Source organism: Cupressus sempervirens, chromosome 4 (genome assembly GCF_028749045.1).
Source record: "Cupressus sempervirens isolate cs-2001-9-10 chromosome 4, ASM2874904v1, whole genome shotgun sequence".
Lineage (NCBI taxonomy): Eukaryota > Viridiplantae > Streptophyta > Pinopsida > Cupressales > Cupressaceae > Cupressus > Cupressus sempervirens.
In genome coordinates, this window is record NC_143121.1 from 8,379,746 (window position 1) to 8,388,656 (window position 8,911).

At 33.3% G+C, this 8,911-nt stretch overlaps 3 pseudogenes; 1 reads left to right on the top strand and 2 right to left on the bottom strand.

Moving 5' to 3' along the window:
• Nucleotides 1-702: 702 nt before the first annotated feature.
• LOC149559672 (chromo domain protein LHP1-like) lies at nt 703-4,172 on the bottom strand (annotated as a pseudogene).
• LOC149559673 (F-box only protein 13-like) lies at nt 1,577-2,893 on the bottom strand (annotated as a pseudogene).
• A 2,036-nt stretch (nt 4,173-6,208) lies between the features above and the next one.
• Nucleotides 6,209-8,607, top strand: LOC149559674 (putative chromatin-remodeling complex ATPase chain; annotated as a pseudogene).
• The last annotated feature ends 304 nt before the right edge of the window (nt 8,608-8,911 follow it).

The window sequence follows — 8,911 nt, forward strand, 5'->3', positions numbered from 1 at the left end:
TTGAAATCAGTAATATTTCCATCCTTGTACTACTTTTGGTGTTATTCCATAGATTTCTACAAATTGATATATAGGAAATTGACCATTAATTCATAGTAGCTAGTTATCTACTTCATACAATTGCTTTTGAGAGAGAGTAGAAAAGTGATTTCCACATAAAATATCTACATTTCATTGTAAGATTAGTTACATTTAACATGAAGTGGCTTAGATTTTTATTTATGTAAGAAATAGACATTGAAGAAACAATCTCAAAATTTATTTATTTTTAGGCAAAAAGTGGCAAGCCACTATAATATTTTATTAAAATTGATTCAAAAAGGTCAACTAGGAAAGAATCATTGAAGAAAACCCAGCTTCATCCCTTATATACATTGATTTTATATAATTTCATGGAAATATTGACAAAGTATAATTGCAAAAGGGTGAAACAACTACCACCCGATCTCACCACAAATGTCAAATAACTAACATTAAAATTCCTATGAACAATGGTTGGTCATACTATCCACAAAACCTATAAAAAATGCCTAGCAACATAGCTTCCACACACAACTTTGAATATTTAGATTGGTCATTCCTTGATCAACCATATTGCAGTGAGTTTAGAAGACATCTACTGACAAACTACAGTGTCAGTACAACTACTTTATAACTTACTCTTTGCATTTCTATTGTACAGTGTTTTATCAGAGATGCTATTCATAAATCAATCAACAAACTTGGGCAGTTAATTGTTAAAAAATTATTTTCAACCATCAATTCTTGCCCATCTACTCTTTGAACCTTGAAAAGAACATTTACATCTGGTTTGTCTATTTTTGTGCAATTATTATAACTGGTTGCCCTGAGTATATTTGTGATGGTAGGTAACTGATTAGAGTGAGGACATGTTAGCTCTTGGTTATTGACAATGACATTGTTATTATTCTCCACTTGGGCAAATCCATCTGCGTTTAAAACTATCTTTTCCTATTGCTTGTAAAGACTTTGGCCTGCTTGTTGATCTTCCCCCTCATCCTTCTACTTTACATGCCTCCCAAGGCCAGGGTATCCTTTCTTTGAAACATTCGATTCACATCCATTAGGAAGAGTGACTTCCTTTCCTTCTACTTCTATTTTACTACCTTCTTCAAGCACAAGTTGGAAACTCTTTGTTCCATTTCCCTTCACGGGCTCAGAAGAAGTAGAACAGGATGGTTTCTCAGATTTCATCTTCTGGCATAAATGTCGTGTCTCTTCAATCCTATCAAAATTATTTCCTACATCAAGCCCCTCAGTAGACTTTGTATTGTCTTGAGAGCTGACTAGTGCTCCTTTAGCCTTGCCTTGTTTTGAAATCTCTTCTTGCATGTTTGTATCTTCAATCAAGTTTTTTTCTATTTTTTTTAAACAAAGATGAATTAAGTTTCATTCAAATAATGGATAGATGAGAACACATAGCACTTGAATGGAAATAAGTGTTAATTTTTTGCACATAATTTGTTGAGTCCTGGTAGCTTATTATCTAAAACCCCACAAGACTGATAGATTTTGTATAGGTTATAATAAATCTTTCTCATGGACAATAACAATATCAAACAGTAGCTTCCAGCCTTGGTTCAAAAGGAAAGGCAAATACAAAGTTCTTGATATCATAGCCTCCAGGTAGAGAACAAGGAAATTCTAGCCATGATTTTTCTATGATGTTACAAAGTAGACTACTAAATTCACAAGAACTTATGCAAATCATCATCAAGTTATCATAAGTTGTACAGTTGAGGTCAACTTTCTTTCCAAAGTATCGATGAGACATCAAAATAGGTAATTCTAAAGCTTCCTTCCATTCAAAATTTTCCTCATCAAATTCCCATACTCTCACTGTTGAACTCTCCAAAAAATCATGGAGTACTACAACCAACATATGGCCCTTTCAAATCACAATGTCTAGAGAGTACTCAAGAGTTGGATGTAATAAAGGAGGAAACTCATATCACAAGCCTTTGTGAGTAGTATAGGCCTCTACATTACCTCCTCTATTTAAAAAAAAAAGACTTTCTTATTTACCATTCGCTGATGTCAAGATAGAAGAATACTCTTTTGAAAGGCTATGCTAAACATCAGAAGCAATAATATTACTCCCTTTGTTCAGGAAGTACATAATTCCATCATCATTGGTAATATTTTTCTTTAAGAATGATGTTCCATAATTTTCCTTCATGTTCCAGCTTATAGATGGTTTTCTACATCTATAGGTTGATGAATCATAGACTTTAGTCACAAAAGTAGGGAAAATGCCCTATATGACAATTACCTTGTAAGGCTTTCTATAGGCAACCATGGCAACTGCATGTATTGTCTTAGTGATGTGTAAATTTGGTAACTTACAACACTATCTTGTGAGAGGATTGCAAACAATGTACTTGCCATAAGTTTGCTCAAAACAAATTAGACCTCCTGCAGATGCTATTGCTTTCAACATGCTTTTGCTAAGAATATGAGGGATTTTAATATGGTGCCATTTATACACTTTTGTGACATAAAAAATTCCTTTTTCAAACTTTGAATCTACCATGTAGAACCATGGAGCTTGGGATGGCACCTCTAAAGAAGCATGTAGAAAATTAGGAGAATCTGATGTTGAAATCCATCTTTTACACACTGAATAGAAACTAAACAACTTAGATACAGGAAACCTTGCTAGCACCCTCTCCAATAAGTCTTCATGAAATTCTCCCCATGACAAATTATCCATATACATATATTTCTCCTGCAGAGATGGAAATTTTATCCTCCTCTTCTTTGTCGGGTTGCTTCCATATTGAGAGCCTAGCATACTTCTTTTGTTCAGCTCTAGAACATTCTAGTTCTCCATTGAAATCCCATTATTTGATGATATTTTAGGAGAAAAATTTCAAATGGAGAAATTGCACCACAGATGTCAGGAGTGTAAGAGGTCAGATGTTATCGAAGAAACCCTCAAACCTTAAGCATTCAAGATCTAGTTGTACCACCTCCAGTCTTCATCCAAGCACCCTGATAAGAAGCAACAAATATATCCATACCAAAGAGTTGGGTTGACAAATGAATTCCTCATATTCCTCTTCATCAAAATATTCTTCAGAAAAGACACTTATTGGATGGAACCCACTGACATGTTTGCTTTCCAAATGTTTGTTCTAGAATGTGGGCTCCCTTTTTTTGATGCAATGTTAATGTGGGTGAATGGTGGCTCAAAAACATCTTATTATGTCAAAGTCTAATTCATAGCTTGAGAATTAAGCACGAGCAAGTTGTAATAGTTTGAAAAGGCACCTTCATGTGATTTCCCAAGGTATGACAATTACAGAGCACTACTATAGAAAAAGAAGAGAAATACTTGCTGAATTGACTTTGAAAAGAAAAAGCTATGTTTGATATGTAAGGCAGCAGAACCAATGAAGATAAAATGTCTTTGGATTCTTGTCCAAAGTAGAGCAGAAGATGATTTATCCCTCAAAGTCAATGTCCCACAAAAGGAGGTGGGCAGAGTGGGAACCTTGGAAGAGTATCTTCAGTCAAGTTTGCAACTTCATTGTGCACATTTGACAATCCTACTTCTATAACTGCTTCTTCCACTTCTTGATCTTCTAGAGAAGGCTTCTACTTCTTTCTCCCTCTCTTTCTAGCACTATTGTAACTTTTCTCAAATTCTCGTACAGTGTCAAAGTGGTTCCTAGGTGTTAGAACTCTCTGACCAACATTGCCATTTAACAAGATACTCCACCTTACCCTTGCAAAAGTGTTTCTTGCAAATGGATTCAACATCATAAAACCCTTCTCCTAACATTCTAGTGCTATTTTCTATGACGTCACCACCATTGTTATCAATTTCTTTATCTTTAGCATTAGATGAAGAAGCTATTGGGGAAGCAAATTTAAGCCTCGAAGAAGTCCTCAGGATCATCTCCTTGTCCTTTTTCTTCTGACCTTATTGGCTTCACTGCTCTTTAGGATTTTTTTTCTTGTTCTTGCCATGTCTCCACCTACCCAAAAATCCTTTGTTTTCACTATAGCTTAACACTTTGAGCTTCAACCTCCTATCAATGCAATTAGGTAGTCTTATCAAGCTCAATTAAACTTTTAATAATATCATACTTTTCAATTATGGGTATCGAATGAAATGATAAGAGGAACAACCCATCGCAACCCATGTTTGAAAGGGAGTTAGAAACTTGATTTCCCTCCCTTAATATATGTGATATGCAAACACCATGACAATTATCTAAGAGACTCTACGTTTGGATGAGGATGTATTATAATTTTCAAGAATAAATTTTTCTATGAATACAAGCATTTATAATTACAGAAGAGTCAGTTTCAATATGCAATAGCTGAAAATTACTTTGTTTGGCTAAAATGAGACTAGCTAGGAGAGCCTGGGCTTCTGTAATATTATTTATACCAATAGGTGAAGGGGAAGTTGTAATTGCCACTTCACTATTAGAGTCTCTAATGCATTCACCCAGAATGAAATTTCTAGGATTGCCTCTTGATGGACCATCAAAATTTAGTTTCCAATATCCTGCATCTGGGGGTCTCCAAGTTACATTTCTTCAAGATAAGGGAGAAATTGTGTTATTAATTTTCCAACAATTTGGAATAAATATCAGTTTTCATTTTTGAATCACTTGAGAGTCCCAAGAGGTAACAACAGGGTTAAATTTTGAGTTTCTCATACTTATGTTTGTCACCTCCAATACAAATCTTTCAATTCTTTCCAGAACTTTTTCTAAGGAATGAGATTCTTTTTTTATGCACTTACTTTGTTCCCCCCATATAGCCCAAAAAACCAATGTTGGAATACATTTCCATAGATTTGCAAATAAAGAGTTTGAATAAAGAATTGGCCAAGCTTGAAAGAGATCCCAAAGATTATTTTGAAGTGGAGCACTATAATTTAATCTATTCAAAATGAAACTCCAACACTGATAAGAAAATGGGCATAAGACAAAGAGATGATTCATTGATTCTTCACACTCATTACATAAAACAAAGTTAAAATATGGGGAAATATGCTATTCAATCTGTCACTAGTCAAGATCCTATGTTTTAATGCAAGCCAAGAAAAAAAGCCTGCCTTTGGAAGCACAATATGGTTCTAGCAAAATGTATATGCTCTACTAACAACTTTTTTCAATACATTTTGCTGCACAATATTATAACCCTCCTTTACTAAATAATGGACATCCTTAGCTAGAGCCCAAATGATCCTATCATCAAATCTAGAGATGAATACTTGTCTAGAAGCCAATATGCCTTTGAATTGGTTAATCTTTTGAGATGTCAAAGGTAGTAGATTCGGGTTCTTCCAAAACACTTTCCTAGAAAATTCACAAACATTATTAATAAACTGATCTAGTTGAGTATCCCAATGAAGTTCAGAAACCTTAATAATGTTGGTAGAGATTGAACAATTTGAGAGAGGAATCTGACCATTCGAAGAATCCCTCCAAAATCAGACCATTCTAACAATCTTAGAAATTATTATTATAGATATCTTATATAACATGTAGGGACATAATTTTGGATATGAAAATTGCTACAATAAACCATTTTTATTAAACAAAAATATTTTTTGAATATTTAATCCTCAACTATAAGCCAACTAAATGAAATTGATGCTTTGAAGGAAAAAATATAGAGTTGTGTTTATTACATCTGATGTAATTGATCAAGAGGTTTCATGAAGTATTTCTTATCTAAATTTGAATTCAGAAAATAAATATACTCAAGGGTAGTAGAATCGTTTACTCATCCATTAGCTAGATAAGTGAAGTGAAAGAGTTTAATGCTCTATAATTATAAATGCATATATTATGAAAGTCAAAGTACATGAGCTATTCTGTATAGCTATAAATAATTCAAAAATGTATCCAATGATGTCAGTGAATAGATAATTATCTCCACTACATTATGTTTGTAAACACTAGAGTGTAAATGGTCTAAAATATGGGTGGTATGGGTCTCTATGTTTTATTGGACCTAAAAATCAGTTTACCCTTGATTTTTCCACTTGTAGGAACAAACCAATTAGTTTAAGAATTTAAGAAAGAAAAGGTAAAACTCTAATTGAAGCCCTTTGAGTTCGATCCAGATAGTGATCATGAATATGGAAACCATATTGTTTGGCCAAATATGAATAGGAGACTTTCCTATAACCTATTAATGTTCTTTTGATAAATCTGTCATGGGTTTTCTTTCATCAGAAAGTAGGTTCTTCCTTCAACTAGATACCAAATTCTCTCTGTATTACGTTCAAGTGAATCAATTTCTTGGTAGTTGTTTGTCTTATTTTTCAAACATTTTGGATATGAGAAAATTAGAAACTAATACATGTCAGAGGAGTGAAGTTATGGTCTAGTAGCTTTATTGAGATGCAATTGGGATTTTTCAACTTTTTAAATATCATTTTTTCTTTTAACAATAATTAGTTATTGTTTTTCACTATGTAACAGCATGTAGATGCATCCACTGTATGGAAAGAATTCATGGCCCTAGAAGGAAGAAAGTAATAATCTCATCATTACATAAAATGCTCTCCATTTTTGGACAATTCCAATTGTCTTGAGCTCTACTAATATCAAATATCTAACTATTTGGATTAGTTGTCTGCTGCAGTTGATTCTTCTACTTCATAGTTAACTTGGAAAAATCTTTTGTGGTTTTTACTATTTTTTTATTGTTTCTGTTCAAGCATTCAAGGCAAAATAAGAGATTACCAGTTAACCCAATTGAACTGGCTCATCCAATTGTATGAAAATGGGATAAATGGAATACTTGTAGATGAAATGGTAGTGGACATTTTCTAAACTTATTATATTATTTGAATGTAGTTTGTTTCTATAAAGGACTTTATGTAAATAAATTAAACATTTTCTTTTCTTCTTTATTTTATAGGGGCTTAGAAAAAGCTTGCAAACAATCTCCTTACTTGGATATTTACACAAATTTTGAGGAATATCAGGCCCACACATGGTTGTGGCACCCAAATCAACCCTTGCTAATTGGATGAATGAGATTTGATGATTCTATCCAATTTTGTGGGCAATGAAGCTTCTTAGAAACCAAGAAGAAAGAGTTTGTATTTACTGATGATTATAATTGCCCAATTTTTAACTTATTTCTTTTTTAAAGGATTATTAATTAGTTGTTGATGATTTTTGGCCTTCTTAAATTATGCAAGCAAACATCCATGAAAATATGTTAGTACCAGGGAAATTTGATGTGTGTGTGTTAGTAGTTTTGAGATGACAATTAAAGAAAAAACATCACTTAAATGATTCAGTTGGTGATACATTATTATTGATGAGGCACATTGAATTAAGAATGAAAATTCACTTCTTGCAAAAATAATGAGAATCTACAGCATCAATTACATGCTTTTTATAGTTGGGACACCTCTCCAAATATGATGCATCTCTAGTCTTTCAAAGACTTATATTATGTTCCTATGACATTTTTATGCTAACAAGTAACTTGACTTTGTAGACATTGGTCCAATACAAATGAGTCTTATAGCTAGTATGAGCAACCTTGTTATGTGTTAACTATTATTTAAATGGTTTATTTTCTTGTGCTTACAAAAAAACTCCATGAACTTTGGTCATTACCAAATTTCTTCCTCCCAGAATTTTTTAGCTCTACTGAGACTTTTGATGAATGGTTCCAAATATCTGGTGAAATTGATCAACAAGAAGTTGTCCAATAGCTTCACAAGGTACAAGGTACTCTTTTTTGGTAATTTGTATGCATTAAACATTGGTCTCCTTGGCTAAAATTTGTTTCATTTGAAGGTTCTTTGAACATTTCTGTTGCGGAGGCTTAAATCTGATGTTGAGAAGAGTTTGCCCCCTAAAAAGGAAACAATATTGAAAGTAGGAATGTCAAAATTGCAAAAATAGCTTTACCGAGCCCTTCTTCAAAAGGACTTGGAGATTGGCAATGCTGAAGGAGAGCATAGGTGCCTGCTAAATATAGCTATGCAACTGAGAAAATGTTGTAACCATCCATATCTTTTCCAAGGTGCGAAGCCAGGACCACCATATACCACTAGAGACCATTTAGTCACAAATGCAAGTAAGTGTTGGTTTGACATATCATTTTGGGTCTTATTTGATACTATCTTTGTTTTTTCCATTTACCAAGCAAAATGGTTCTTTTAGACAAGCTTCTTCCAATGCCGAAGGATCATGATTCCCAAGTTCTCATTTTTTTTCTCATGTAAGTTGTAGTTTAATGAAATTGTTTTAGAGTAGTATTCTTAATTATGCAAGAGCCTGATTGAATATGTCTTGTCTTCTATAGATGACTAGGCTATTAGATATTCTGGAGGATTATTGTATGTACCGAGGATATCAGTATTGCCAAATTGATGGAAATACAAATGGTGAGGAGCATGATGCTTCAATAGATTCTTTCAACCAAGAGGGCAGTGACAAATTTATTTATTCCTCAAGAAAGAGATATGTTTCCCCTCTAAGAAGAGGATCCCAACTCTTGGGAAATCACATGATTTTCTTCCAATGGTATTTCTTTGATCATGATTTGGCCATCACCTTTGAGGTCAGCTGGATTAAGATCTATTAGCCTTTAAACTATAAACTTGATTGGATGTTTCCTTGTTGCCTCCATGTCAAGAAATATAGGTTGATAACCTTTTTGGGTTCTATATTAAGAATTAAATGAAAAAAATAATAATTTATTATGTATTCTGTAAAGGGTGCTAACTCAATGGAAGAGCACCTAATTTACAAGCAGGAGGATGGTGGTTCGATTCCATCGTGCTCTATTATGAAAAAATACACTACCAAATATGTGACTAAATATGCTATTGACTATGTTACTAAATATGCAATTGAATATGCTACTAGATATGTGATGACATATAATA